Source organism: Lissotriton vulgaris, chromosome 3_1 (genome assembly GCF_964263255.1).
Source record: "Lissotriton vulgaris chromosome 3_1, aLisVul1.2, whole genome shotgun sequence".
In the NCBI taxonomy this organism is placed as follows: domain Eukaryota; kingdom Metazoa; phylum Chordata; class Amphibia; order Caudata; family Salamandridae; genus Lissotriton; species Lissotriton vulgaris.
The window spans coordinates 1044660472-1044676856 of NC_141689.1; positions in this window are offsets into that span (position 1 = coordinate 1044660472).

Below are 16385 nucleotides of genomic sequence, written 5' to 3' on the forward strand. Positions count from 1 at the left end.
TGACGGAATAGGGATGTAAACAATACGCCGTCACTGTGTTGTATACAGAGATTCAGGAAAGGAATGCTAGTTTTACTGTGGGTTAAGGTGAACGTTAGACCATTACAATTATTGTTAAGCCAATGTTGGAATAATGGCAGGGCTTCAACAGGGCCTTTCCAGATCATAAAGACATCGTCTATATAATGTTTCCATTGTACCAATCCATGGTGGAATGGGTTCGTGGCTGGTAAGATGATGTCACATTCAAGCCAGTCCATGTAAAGAATGGCCAAGGTCGGGGCAAAAATTGCGCCCATCGAAGTTCCCTTCACCTGCTGATAGTATTCACCATCAGACATGAAGAAGTTCTGAGTTAAGCAAATTTCAAGTCCAATCACCAAGGTATAAATTTACTTCCTGGATGCTCGCCTGTGCACCGGCCCGGGAAGCACTTGCAGTCGTCTGTTAAGGTAAGCGCCAGTAGCGGTCGGCAGTAGGTGTTTCTATAGGGCGGTGACGTGGGCAGGAGGAGGGGCAGGGTGGGGGGAAATAATGTATGGATTACGGAGTTTTACAGGTAAGTAAACATTTAAATACATAAAACGAATTTCGTTGCGCACACTGCATCACATTTGGTGATGCAGTGTGCGCAACGAAATTCGTTTTATGTATTTAAATGTTTACTTACCTGTAAAACTCCGTAATCCATACATTATTTCCCCCCACCCTGCCCCTCCTCCTGCCCACGTCACCGCCCTATAGAAACACCTACTGCCGACCGCTACTGGTAAGCGCATGGCTACCCTCCACCCCCCTCTCCAATCCCTTGAGGCATTTTGTACCCCTTTGCTTACTAAGCCTAAATTCCCCCTTGTTTGATTCCCTCAGGCTCGTGAGGAATCAGCCCATTGTTAGTGCCTCAACCACTCCACGGGGTAAGCTCTTTTCTTACGTGCTTCACCACGAACGACCTGGACTCCCATTACCTTGTTAATGTTCCCTCTCGTAATTTTAGGAGATTGATCTCCGTGGCTTACCTGCCTGAAACCCAACCCTGCCAGAAACGTAATCACCGTTTAAGCTGCCTCTTTAAACTGAGACTATCCGGTTCCTCCGCTGGTGAGTTATTTAGCCAGCGCCCAATTTTTGATTCCTGTTTTCAAAACTAATTGATTACTTATAGACCCTCCGGTCCCTTTGCAGATAACGACTGCCCCCAACTCCCTGCCACCGGCCGGCACCCACTGTGTGCGCCTCGCCCAATGCGGTAAGCTTGTAGATTGCTTGGTAGGCGATCGCGACCCCTCACTTCTCACCGGTAACCTAGTTACTTCTTTAGTACCAAGTACGTGCCGCTCTTTCTTCGCCGAAGTAGAAGTCCCTGTGCGTCACATGCATGTTATGCACACCTTGGGACACGCACCCATCACTACTGCAGGATCTCGCCAAAACTCTGGTGTTTAGCACACGGCCTGGGCACCAACTAGGCACACGGCAGTATGAAGGTCATTATTCTCTGTCAGGCACAATAAAAAACACGGACGTTGAATGAATGCATTAGCTTTAAAGCAAAGTTTTTAAATTCTTTTACTTCACTTCTCTTGCACAAAGCCTTGTTATAGGCCCTTAAGGCAACACTGAATGTCACTTATGTTTAAATTACAAATGTAAGTGTGTAGCGATAACTAAAATGTGTCCTCTCTTGGACAAACTTCCTTATTTTTCTCCCCCCTTTCCTTTAGGCTATCATGGCTAGGAATGATTAGGCTTTACTCAGTCCTGATGATGAACCCTGTAACTATGTAATGGGATCGAAACGCCGTCGACAACTTCTACACCATATACTCTGTTGTGCATCTGTTACTATATTTCAAGTAATGGTGTAAATGTGAATTCTGTTATTGCTATATGCACAGAAAACAATAGCTTTTGCCTAAAAACCTTTCTCTACCTTCTATCCACTCCGCTAACCATGACAATTTGTAAACGTCTGGGCACAGGCTTGTGCCCATCTCCAAGAAATTGTTGAAGGTATCTCCTAATATTGTGGTTCTAAATTAAATATTAGACCTCTGCCCGGCTGGGCAAGTCAATTTACAATATAGTTTCCATTGTGTCTATATTTACCTATTGACTATATCCCTCCTTGCATAGGACCGCTGTTGTCTTTACTCATATGTTCCCCGAGGTCCTGTGCTGACTCGATTGGGTGCCCTTGTTGTTTTTTATAATCTGATTGAGTATCAGGCAAAATCCCATTCTGCTCAATGAAGCTCATCAATTGGCGTTGAACCAGTTTTTCCAGCATTTTTCCTGGAGCGGGAAGAAGAGAGATCGGACACAGGTTTTTTAAATCGCCCGGATCTCCATTTTTATTTTTTTTTCAGTGGGAGAAGCATCGCATGCTTGCATTTATCTGGAAAGGTGCCAATTTCCAAGGAGGTGTTCCAAATATGTGGCAACCCATCCAACAAAGAGGGTGCAAGCACCTTCCATAATTTGGGCGGGCATGGATCATCTGGGGCTCCTGAATGGTATCTCTGACTTACAGTTAGAGCATCCTGTGGCATAATAGGATAAAATTCGCTAAGCCTAGGTAGCTCCCCCTGACATTGGCCTCTAGGGCTCGAAATGACTCGTAGACCTTTATGATCTTGTCGTTAAAATAGTTTGCAATCTTATCGCACAGGGCTGGGGATGAAGTAACTTCTATCTCCATTGCCCAGGGCTTAAGGAAGGATTGAACAACCTTAAAGATCTCGCTGCTCGACTGTTTAGCATTTTGGATGCTTGAGGCAATGTAATTTCTTCTAGCTGTTTTTAACTCCTTATGAAACACTTTTAAGGCTTCTTTATAGTTTGCTTTCATTTTTTGACAATAACCCAGCCTCCATTTGCGTTCCAACTTCTTACACCTACTCTTGTGCTCCCTAAGGGCTTTAGAGAACCATGGAGCAGTGGGGGACAACCTATTTGATTTCCCCACTCTGCCTGGTGCTACCAGCTCCACAGCTGAAGCAATCCAAGGATGTAACGAAACTGCATCAGCACCTAGATTGGCTGATAGATGGAGAGGGTTGTCTAGCAAAAAGGGGTTAAGGGTTGTTTCAGTTAAATTGTTCCAATTTCTTTTAAGCTTAAGGCGTGTTCCTTTAGCTTTCCCTGGTTTGGTAGAGAAATAGAAAAAGGGACCAAATAATGATCTGACCATGTCAGGGGGACAGGCGTCTCCATGGCAATGGCAGTACAATTGGAGAAGACTAAGTCCAAGGTATTCCCCGCTACATGTGTGGGGCAAGAGACCCATTGTTTAAGGTTCACCCCATCTAATAATGTGATTAACTGCATTGCCTGCGGGCAGCTTAAATCATTTACATGCAGATTGAAGTCTCCCAGGGCCAGGAAATTAGAGTACAGGATTGATTTTTGAGCAATTAAATTACAGATTGTATGAAGGGCGCCCACTGCACAATCAGGTGGTCTATAAATAAGAATCCCCCCTAAAGCAGATGTGTGGGTCGGTTGTAGACAAAAACGTAAACCTTCTATGCCCTGAACAAAAACAGGAGCCGAGGACGCCAACTCCCATGTGTCCCTGAATATCATGGCCACACCACCTCCCCTTTTACCTCCTTCTCTGTTAACATGGCTCATAGGACCAAAAGACCATCTGGTCTTTATCAAGACCAAAAAATATTTCTGTCTCCTTTTCTGGTATTGCTGATAGTAATTTTCTTTAATCCTATACAGAACAAATAGATAATCAAATCCAGCACTTTGCAATATGGCATGAACTTACAATTGTCTATTGACATCTAACATTTGTTTATCCAAAAGTATACACTGTGGATGAGAACAACGTATGTACTGTTATATTGTCTCTTCTTCTTTTTATGCTGGTCATAACTAGAATTTTGCAAGTCATTATTGTAGAGCCTTTTTTACGATAGAATTGTAATATATGTGAAAGGATATAACTTAATTTTATGAAAGGTATAATATGAAATGTTTTTAATTTCTTGTATGTTTGAAAGGTGTTTATCTTTCGCTTTTTATTTTTGAATAAATGTAACTATATAGTAATTTTACACTTGTGAAAAACTCATTGTTTTAAATTGACTCGACTATTGTACCTATAATTTCACTTGAGCCAAGGGAATTGCACTTTTCAGTTCAGGTCCGTACCTCACTTCCCTTGACACTTTTAAGGGGCCCCTCTCTTATTTTCAGAGAACCTTACCATCAATGCCGTTAACGTATATTTACATTCTTGCTTGTTATCATAATTTAAACCTCACGTAATCTTTACAGCAGTATTTTCTAACGAAATATGTTTATGTTTTGATGTTCAATCACTTATATTAGCAATATAGTATTTTGCTCATATAACCTGCCTGACCTTAAAATAACTGTCTCCAAAGGTAATAATTGGGAAGAGAATGTGACTTAATGGACTGAGCTGGCTAGTTTGGATTTGAAGGGACCTGGTTTGAGTCTTGGCATGAACTCAACATTTTGGGCAAATCATTTAATTGCCATGTGAGCTCATCTAAAGTGCTTGAATATCTTCAGGTCGCGATTGCGCTATATAATGATCTGGGTTTGAGTCTCAGTGTCAGCTCAACATTCTGGGCAAATCATTTAATCTCCCTGTGTACTAATGCAAAGCTCTTGAATACCTTCAGGTCGAGATTATGCTATATAATGATGTGGCTGTGATGATGACACATGAAAGCGGGCACCGTGTTAACAAAGCATTGAAAAGATCGAGCGCTTGTGTGTAGTGCTCTTGAACAAAGGAAAAATGAGTCCCTTTTATAATTGCTAAAATGGGACAAGTGGAAAAGTACAAGTACTAGGGTGCTGCTCCGTCAGAGAAATCAATTGACGAAAAGGTAGGACAAAGAGGAAAGATTAACCACGTAGAAGCAAGGATTTTTAAAGGACACTGACATAAACAAATAAAAAGCAGTGGACGGGATGTAAGCCCACAAAGTATATAGCGCATGTCTCGGAGAGACAGTACAAGCGCTGTGTAGGCTCGACCTAATAAAGAGGTAGAGAAGAAACGTGATTCTCCAAGAATAACATAGTTGGAGGAAGTGGGAAAAAATTGGATTTTAGAGCAAGATTCCTGGTTTACAGTCTTTACTTTCAACTAATCTTTACACATGTGCACAATAATGTTGTACCTGTACATTTCTAGAAGAGCTAAGGGCCTAACATATCACAGGGTTTTCCCTATTCTGAGCCTTTGGGAAAAGGTGTTAGTACACGTGGACGTAAATTACTACTTTATATTAGAAATCAATACGAGGATGTCAAATATGTTACATAATGTGCAGAATACTAAAGATGCCATGAGGAAAAAGATACTTTGACTTTATTTGTAGGAAATTATACCTTCAAAATGAATTTTAAGTTTCTAACTGACAGTTTAACATGGCAGTTTCACTTTAATAATAATGACATTTTGCATTTTTCTGTAAATAGTGCACCCAAATAAGAAAGTTTATTTACTGACATTAACTTGCAAAGCACACAAAACACATGCTAAAGTGGTGTAACACTGGACTGACAGCCGGTTAACAAAATACATATAGCAGCACCTATAACAGTCAGAAATTCAACAAATGAAACTGAAACTATACTGGCAATCCTATAGTGCCCCTTTGCTCGGGTACTTGCACTTAATGTTTTGAACCATCTCTATAATGCTTTCCTATGCCTCACAAAACCTCAATGTGTATTCTAGGGAATGAGTAAGTAGTAAATCACCTTCAGGTAGAATTGATGAGAGGGAACATGTTATTGAAGAAATTAGTATATTTGAGTTGGCTGAGAAGAAGGGGTAGAGAGGAGAGTAGTGCTTAAGCGGTTAAAAAAGAAAATAAATAAGTGCATTGGTCCAAAGATTTTCTTAGGAACATAGGTTGCTAAATAACAAGGCTGCCTAGTCTGGATTCTGCTTCATTTCTCTTTCTTCCACCACCCTACACTTCCTGTCTTTTTATCTTACTCAAGCAGGTTCTTTTTCATCCCTGCTTTCTCCCTTTATCTCTGTTTCCAACTTTTTTCTTCCTTTTTATCCCTTTCTGTCTGTTGCCCTGAGTCAAGGTCTAATGACGAAAAATAAGTTCTGGTCGCCAAAAATGTATGTCCTTATCCCTTCTGGCAATCAGTGACTCACATTAGGGTCTGGAGTGAAGGGTGGGATGTCCAGGGGTTTTCTCCTACCTGCAATGTCCTTCGCTGGCCTAGCTCCTGCTGTATACCCACTCCTCACAGGATCTCAGATCCTACAAGTAAGATACACTTCTTCAGACTGAAAAGGGTATGTAGTCATGTACACAATCCCCTGGAGAAGCACTTACACCACAATCACCCAGCCTCACCCACTTGAGCCTCTTCAAGCTATTACCCCAGAGAAGACATCAAGGTGGAACCAGGGCTCGAGACGAGGGTAGACGCGAGTAGATGCTGTCTACCCACTAATTTCAGAGGGTAGATGCTGTCTACCCTGCTGCAAAGCTGCCCACTTTCAGCAGAGTGCCATGTATCTTACCTACTTCTCCCGGAATTCACAGAAATATGCTGAACTCGACCCAGTGTAATTTTCTGACACAGGGATACTTTCAGCAGCGCCTGCTTTTATTCCGAGCAGCAGCATACAGGCAGAGAAGGGGCTTATCAGATTTTAGCTCCGCCCATAACAAAAGCCAGAGTTTAGGGGCCATTGGGCCTCTTTTTGTTGGAGTATCCTGGCTGGGAGCTATGGGAGCCTCACGCCTAGATGCCATGGAGGGGAAACAAAGGCTCACATTTTATCACTTCACAGGTACTTAAGAAAGAAATGCTTTTGACTTTGGTCAGTCCCTGTATATGAGAGATATGCATACACTGTAAGAATGTCAGATGTGTTGGTCACCCTAGTATTTACACAAATAACAATTTAAATACCACTATTTTGTTTTGTTTCTTTTACAGCGCCTTAGCATTGCTCATCCCAATGCAAGGTGTCAGAGCGCTTTACATCACACGTACAGATTATTCATTGACAATAAATCATAAGTGTGTACATCAATATAAAGGATGTGTTACATAAGACAGTGAGGGTTACAAGATGTAGGAGTAACGTTTCCTTCATACCTTACTGTGCTATATTAGAAGGATTACAATTTTTGAACTGTAAGTAACAAAATGATGTCTGTCTTAAAAGCAGTCACCCACTTACACATTTACATAAAATAAAAATCTGTCATCTGCATGTTATATAATGTGCTTTGCAGGAGACATATTAACCTTCTATGCTGCTTTATTTAAAAACTTGAACAAAGCAAAACACAGATCTCTCCAGCTAATACGTATCTTCCAGAGTTATCTTACCCTTATTATTATTCCATGAGATTTAGCTGGCACACAAAGATCTCTGCAGCAGCTGCCTTAACCCCATCAGATATGAAATACAGACATTGCAACCAATTAAGCAGAACAGGTTTACTGTCACGTTTCTCCTTGTTGCCACTATCTTTGTGGCAGGGTTAAAAAAATGTATAAGTTGAGGCACAGATTTTGCATTGGGGTTGTGTCAATATTTTGGCGCAACCCCGAAACAAAATCTAATTTGTTATATATATTGTAATGCACTCAAATGTACTCATGATAGACCTGCTACACATTTGTGAAGTCTTAAGATCTGATGTCACTTCCTGTGAGGTCATGGGTTGTGATGTCTCTTCCTGTGATGTCACACATGGTAATGTCACTTCCTGTGATGTTATACACGGTGATGTCACACACAGTGATGTCAAATCCATTCTGCCTAACTTAGTGAGTCCCCCCATTTCTTTTTTTAGGACTTGAGCCCTGGGTGGAATTCATGTTCACACACAGACTCAAGCATATAGCGCTGCCTACCTTCTACAAAAAGGTATAAAAACAGAAAGACACACCCAGTGACACAAACACTTGCAGTCACCCCAGACAGACAGAGAAAAATTGACTCACATACTTACACACACACAAACTCATTCAAACTCTTTACATGGGTGTGCACCCACTAGCCAGCATGCAGACTGACAGTCACACTGAAATGCACACAAAAATAGACTTAGACACAAACACACAAACACACACACACATTCACTAGGGTGAACACATTAATCCAGCTCATTTAGGACACTGTCAGACCTTTTCACCTACAAATAAGTGTTTTCAGGTGCACTCTGCTAACAAGTTTAAGTACAGCAAAATAAGTCTGCAACGTCCAGATTACATCCTGTTATCCCATTAATTTCCAGGTCGGCAAACAGTGCCCGCAATGACCTTGAGGGAGATGGACAGCCCTATGTGTATACAGCAACCACACCACACTCACGCACAGGCATAGCGTGAGTGTGAGCAGCCTATGACGCGCCCCGCTATTTACAGTACCTTGCCACCTTTGCTATATATAACTTATACTGTGGAAAAATAATCGTCAGAGGGAATTGCCACATCAAACGCAGCTAATTGCAGCACACCTTTTAAATTAGGATGTGATGCAGGTGTGCAGTAAAAGACAGTTTAGAATCAGTTTCCGTTTCGCACAAATATGCACTGTTGTGAAACAACAATGCGCGTGTTTGCTGACTCTGTGCCCGTTGCTCTCTTTTGACGACCGTACAATGCAAATCAATCTCAGTTCTTGACACAGGAGTTACCCTAAACTGCGATTAGCATCCCCATCAGTTTTTATTCAAATGTGCCGCCTAGGTCGTCATGGCAACCCCCCACCTACTCGGCATTAGCAGCATCAGCACCATCAGCACCCTTGCTCCCCGGATGTGAATTCTGCAGCTGGCGCGCGCACAGTGTGTGAGGAGAGTGGTGCTGGGCTGACTGGGTGCAGCCCCCCGCCACCCCCTTTCTCACCACATCACCTTCTGCTGCCAGTCCTGATACTTGCAAGGGGGGGGGGAAGCGACGAGAGAACCAAAACAAGGACCGTTGTTTTATCGTCTAGAGGTGCTTGTTTCCGAGGATGGGCTGACGTCCGCGAGAGCTGCCTGGGAGGGGCACCCGGGGAGTTTCTGAGTGTGAGAACCAGGGCTCGTGCCTGGGCGGGTCCGAAGATGGGGGCCTTTGTAAATTGCATGCAGGGTGTTCGTGGCCATCTGCAGGACTTCATCGTCCAATCCCACTGGCTGTCAACAGGTGAGACCCGGGTCTCAATACGATATGTGATGTCAGCATGCGGCGCTCGGGTCGAGGGCGTTACCTGAAAAAATATAGAATGTGTGCCTGCCACCAGCTCTGGGGGCAGAGGGGGGGGGGGCATAGGAGGTGAGCAATTACGTGGATGACAGAGGCGGGTCTGCACTGCACGGGATACACCTATTGGGGGCGCTGCAAGGAGGGCAGTTGAGTGGGCGATATTTTAAGAGGGGCAATTAAGTCTATGTTGCTGTAGACGGGCATCTGAAATGGCAATGTGGCTATATGTTACTGCATGAACAACAACAAATATCTGAACATGTATTGCAGATTGATAATCGCTCAGGTGGCATTGATATGGTTCTTTACTAATCTGGAACATCAGTGGGCAGTTTCTTGGATGATACTGTGGGTGGTTAGTTGTGTTGGCAGTGGGCGGTTGTATGGTTGGCATTGCATGCATGGTTGGCTTGTCCAGAGAATAGTTGGGTGGAGTACATTGAAGGCGGATTGTATTAGCGGGAGGTGTTGTAGGTGGTTAAGTGAAATTAGTGATATTGTAGGTGTGCATGTGTGTGACCTTGAGGTGACCTTGCAGCTCTGTACAAACTGTAAATAAACGAGCAACATTGGAATCGGATGGTTGGGAGGTGGCATTGCTCATATGTAGAAGTGGTACTCTGTGTGGATGGTGGAGTGGACTGTGGGTGGGTAAAGTAACTTATAGGCTGTATTGCCAGCTGACAGTTGAATGGGAGGTAATGAGTGTGGGTACTTAGAGGTATGACTTTGCCAAGGACTAGTTGGGTGGGTTGCATTTGTAGAGGAAAAGTTGTATGATTTTTATTTTAGGTGGATAATTTACGTGGGTGTTCTAGTAAGTGGGGATTTTACATGCCCTTGAGATGATGTGGAAGGTGTGTAGAAGTTCTCAAAAATGTATATATCGGAAAATGGTGCATTGCAAGTGGGTAGTATGAGCAATGGCACTCTAGGTAGATAGTTTTATACGTGGTATTTTAGATGGGCATTTAGATGGGTTTTGTTGCGGATAGGTTCACGCACAAGAGAATCGTTATTTGGTAGGGGGCGACATTGTATCTGGGCAGATATGTGGGTGGTGTTGTCATTTGATGATCAGATGATACTGTAGGGATGGTATTTTACCTGAGTTGGGAAGCTGCATTGTTTTGTTGTTGGTTGGTAGCTGTACTGGAGGCAGCTTTCTTCATTAGTTTCCTTTTTGGGATGTATCTGTGTTACTGATAGTGTAAGTGGGTAGTTAGATAAGTGACATTGTAGAACAGTGATCTTCAAACTTTTTAATGCTGCTCCCCCCTCCCCAGTGGGAAAAAACCATCAGGTCTCCTCAGAATGTTTCTATTAAATTGGCAATGTTTACATATGTTTAGACTTATTTAAACATTGCAGTTAAGTTCTGTTACAGTTTTCAAAAAGCAATCAAATACATGATTGCCATTCTTTTCTGGTCAAGCAGGCCTCACTAATATGTAAAAGTATTCACAGTGTGATCTTTAGAAATGGGGGTGGGGTTTGGAAGAATATTTGGAGTCCCTTCCCTTTTGACACCTTCCCCCAGCCAGGAAATAAATGACAAAAGATGTTAGTGATGGTCCATTACACAGCTGCTTACTCCCTCTCAGTTTTTTCAGCTTAAAACAAACATGATGCATTTTTTTTGCCTGAGCCTGGCACCCCCTGGGATCACTTGAGGCCCCCCTAGGGGTGCCCGCCCCCAGTTTAAGAACTCCTGCTTTAGAGAGAAATGGTTTTATTGTTGGTTGGATTAGTGTTATTGCATGTATGCAGGGCTTTAAGTGGGCCGGGTCTCAGCAGGTCTGAGCACCAGCAGTTTTTTAAAGGGGGCCTCGAAACGGGTCTCTATCGGGCTCTGTTTTGTGCCCTGGCACATGCGGTCCGTTGTTTTCCGGAATGCAGTGACAGCAGGCACATCAATGTGCGCTGCTCACACTGCTCACTTCTCACTAGTGGAGAAGTTACTGAGCATTGTAGGGGAAGGAAAATCCTTGCTTCTTACATCTCCCATGTGTCTGCCTTTTAAAACACAAGCCTCTGAGCGCTGTTGCCAGTGAGGGGGCACCATTGAATACCGCCCACTGCAAATTGCCACTTCTCTTTTTAAAACTCAGGAGCAGAAACATTGTCGTGGTGTCACCAGGGCCGTAAATGTAACCTTCTTCAATATTATATACTAGCCATAGTTGCTGCGTATTTATCTTCTGCAACTACCAACCATTGACGAAGCCAATAGTGCTGACTTGTTGTAGGTATGATGTCACTTGTTGTATCATATATCTGGATGCAATGACAGAAACAGCAAAATACAAGCCGGGTGGCACACTATGCTAGCGCAGATTTTTAGTTTATGTGTTTAAGCCACGCCCTTAATTACATTGGCCACGCCCCTTGGAAAGACCCGCCCCCCCCCCAGTTATTTCATCCCACTTAAAGCCCTGCATGTATGTGGGCCTATGTTGCTTTAAGGGTAGTGCCAAAGTGGGCAGGTCAGTGTGTGCTGTTTCTAGAGAGGTCACTAGCAGGTGGCTTTATGGGGGTAGTTGTAACAATGGCACTGTGTGTGGGTGCTTCCATGGGCGATGCTGTAGGTATTTGTATTGCATAGGTGTCGATGGAACTTGGTATTTACTTGTGCGTTTTGGTATATGGTTATCCGCATGGGTGACTGAAGTGTGGAATTTGATTGTTGTGAAAATGGGGCTGTTGTTAGGTTAATGATAATGCAGGCAGCTGGTTTGACGAGTGTATGCTAAGTGGGTAATTGCGGGTCCCATGAAAGGTGAGTAACTTCATTCAACGTCAATATCTGTGCTCATTCAAGTTTGAAATATTCTTCAAACACAATTAAGTAGAGAATTATTTAATTTTTCACCGATGCCCAAATATTTTAAAAACTGCAAAAATGTTATGATAGTATAAAAAATGCTAATTAAGGGTGGGTAGTTCAAAGTCTGATAGAATGGGCAGCATTGGCCGGTAGTGGCGTGTCTGGTGCTGAGAGCAGTGGGTGGACGTGGTGTGTGTGTTTCTCCGGCTGTCAGTGGTCGGAGGGGAGGGTGTGTGGCCGCAGCGAGGGTGCATCGGGTTGGTCTTACTTGTCTATCCGATGGATGGATGGATGGCTGAACCCTGCCGGGAGGAGAGAACTGGCCGGATACTGGAGGGAAGGGGAGGCAGCGACCGGTGAGAAGCGACAGATTGGGCGGGTGCCAGGCTGGGGAGAGGGCGGGCCGGGGGAGAGCGGGGGCGGGGCGCTGGTGGCGGAGGGCTGGCTGCTGCTGGAGGGAGTTGGCGGCTGAGCGGAGCGCTGCTGAGCAGGTCCATCTCCCGGAGCTCCTGTCCTGGTCTGGCCGGGAGAGGCTGCGCACCCCGCGCGTCCCCCAGCTCCCCCGCCGGAGCACGCAGAGCCAGCAGGTGAGAGCCGAGAGGGGTGGAGGGGGCAGGAGGGGTGGCACTGGCCGTGGTACATCTCCAGACAGAGGAGACAGGTGAGGGCGCACTCCAAGGACAGCATGGGCCCTGCATGCACCCTGGACCGGAGGATGACTGGACCGAAAATACACTCACTGTACCGACGCCACTGCAAGTTGGACGCCAAGTGATGCTCTGTGGACCACAGGCAGAGGGTTTGAGGATTCCCTTTCGAGCCGTGTACTTCTGAGGTGGAGACATCCATCCTTCTCCCAGTACAGGTGAGCACCGGCGCCCGAGGCTGGCGAGGGGAGAGCCGGGAGCCAGCCACGGGGAGCAGCGTGGGTAAATACTCTCTGGGGACCAAGGGCGCCCTCCAGGCACACGACTCTCCAAACACAGGCACCCTTTACCAGACACAGGACACACTCTCCCGACACAGGACAGCCTCACCAGACACAGGACACCCCTCACCAGACACAGGACACCCTTCACCAGACACAAGCACCCTTCGCCAGACACGGGACACCCTTCGCCAGACACAGGACACCCTTCACCAGACACAGGACACCCTTCACCAGACACAGAGCACTCCTCACCAGACACAGGACACCCAGCACCAGACACAAGCACCCTTCACCAGAAACAGGACACCCTTCACCAGACACAGGGCACCCTTCAACAGACACAAAGGCACCCCTCGCCAGACACAGGGCACCCTTCACCAGACACAGGGCACCCTTCACCAGACACAAGCACCCTTTACCAGACACAGGACACACTCTCCCGACACAGGACAGCCCTCACCAGACACAGGACACCCCTCATCAGACACAGGACCCCCTTCACCAGACATAAGCACCCTTTACCAGACACAGGACACACTCTCCCGACACAGGACAGCCCTCACCAGACACCCCTCACCAGAAACAGGACCCCCTTCACCAGACACAAGACCCTTCGCCAGACACAGAACACCCTTCACCAGACACAGGACACCCTTCACCAGACACAGGGCACCCCTCACCAGACACAGGACACCCATCACCAGACACAAGCACCCTTCACCAAACACAGGACACCCTTCACCAGACACAGGGCACCCTTCACCAGACACAGGGCACCCTTCACCAGACACAGGGCACCCCTCGCCAGACACAGGGCACCCTTCACCAGACACAGGCCCCCTTCACCAGACACAGGACACCCATCACCAGACACAAGCACCCTTCGCCAGACACAGGACACCCTTCACGAGATACAAGCACCCTTCGCCAGACACAGGACACCCTTCACAAGACACAGGACACCCCTCATCAGACACAGGCACCCTTCACCAGACACAGGACACACTCTCCAGACACAGGGCTGCCCTCACCAGACACAGGACACCCCTCACCAGACACAGGACACCCTTCACCAGACACAAGCACCCTTCACCAGACACAGGACACCCTTCACAAGACACAGGACACCCCTCACCAGACACAGGCACCCTTCACCAGACACAGGACACACTCTCCAGACACAAGGCAGCCCTCACCAGACATAGGGCACCCCTCACCAGACACACGACACCATTCACCAGACACAAGACACCCTTCATCAGACACAAGCACCCTTCGCCAGACACAGGACACCCTTAACAGGACACCCCTCACCAAACACAGGCACCCTTCACCAGACACAGGACACACTCTCCAGACACAGGGCAGCCCTCACCAGACACTGGACACCACTCACCAGACACAGGACACCCTTCACCAGACATAGGACATCCTCTCCAGACAGAGGTCATCCCTCAACAGGCACAGGACACCGCTCACCAGACACAGGGCACCCTCTCCAGACAAGAGGTCATCCCTCATCAGACACATGACCCCTTCTCCAGATACAGGACACCCTTCACCAAACAGAAGCACCCTTCACCAGACACAGGACACCCCTCATCAGACACAGGACACCCCTCATCAGACACAGGACACCCCTCACCAGACACAGGACACCCTTCACCAGACCTAGGACACCCTCTCCACACAAACGTCATCCATCAACAGGCACAGGAAACCGCTCACCAGACACAGGGCACCCTCTCCAGATACAGGACACTGCTCATCAGACACAGGACATCACTCACCAGGCACCGGACACCCTCTTCAGGCAAAGGTAATCGCTCATCAGGCCCAGGACATCGCTCACCGGACACAGGACACCCTTCACCAGACACCGGACACCCTTCACCAGACACAGGAAACCCTTCACCAGACACAAGCACCCTTCGCCAGACACAGGACACCCCTCACCAGACACAGGCACCCTTCACCAGACACAGGATACACTCTCCATACACAAGGCAGCCCTCACCAGACACAGGGCACCCCTCACCAGACACAAGACACCCTTCACCAGACACAGGACACCCTTCACCAGACACAAGACACCCTTCACCAGACACAAGCACCCTTCACAAGACAAAGGACACCCCTCACCAAACACAGGCACCCTTCACCAAACACAGGACACACTCTCCAGACACAGGGCAGCCCTCACCAGACACAGGACACCACTCACCAGACACAGGACACCCTTCACCAGACACAGGACATTCTCTGTAGATACAGGACACTGCTCTTCAGACACAGGACACCACTCACCAGGCAAAAGTTATCGCTCATCAGGCCCAGGACACCCTTTACCAGACACAGGACACCCTTCACCAGACACAGGACACCTTTCACCAGACACAGGACACCCTTCACCAGACACAGGAAACCCTCTCCAAACAAAGGTCATCCCTCAAAAGGCACAGGATACCGCTCACTGGACAGAGGACTCCCTCACCTGACAGAGTTCACACCGCAACAGGCACAGGACATCGATCACCTTACACAGGACACCCCTCAACAGGCACGGGGCACAACTCACTAGATACAGGACACCCTCACCTGACAGAGGACACCCTCTCCAGACAGAGGTCATCCCTTCCCAGACACAGGACACCGGCCAATAGACACAGGACACTGCTCATTAGACACAGGACACCCTCTCTAGACAGAGGTCATCCCGCAACAGGCACAGGACACAGGACACCGCTCATCAGATACAGGACCCGCCTCAACAGGCCCAGGGCACAACTCACTAGACACAGGACCCCCTCACCTGACAGAGGACACCCTCTCCAGACAGAGGCCATCCCTTCCCAGACACAGGACACCGGCCAAAAGACACAGGACACTGCTCATTAGACACAGGACACCCTCTCCAGACAGAGGTCATCCCGCAACAGGCACAGGACACCGGACACAGGACACCGCTCATCAGATACAGGACCCGCATCAACAGGCCCGGGGCACAACTCACTAGACACAGGACCCCCTTACCTGACAGAGGACACCCTCTCCAGACAGAGGTCATCCCTCAACAGGCACAGGACACAACTCATTAGACACAGAGCACTCCTCACCTGACACAGGTCACTGCTCACCAGACAGAACATTCCTCACCAGGCACAGGATACCGCTTACCAGACACAGACCACTCTTCACCAGACAAAGAACACTTCTCACCAGGCACAGGACACTCCTCACCAGGCACAGGACACCGCTTATCAGACACAGAACACTCCTCACCAGACACAGAGTACTCCTCACCAGACACAGACACTCCTCACCAGGCACAGGACACTCCTCATCAGGCACAGAAAACTCCTCACCACACAGAGCACTTCTCACCGGACA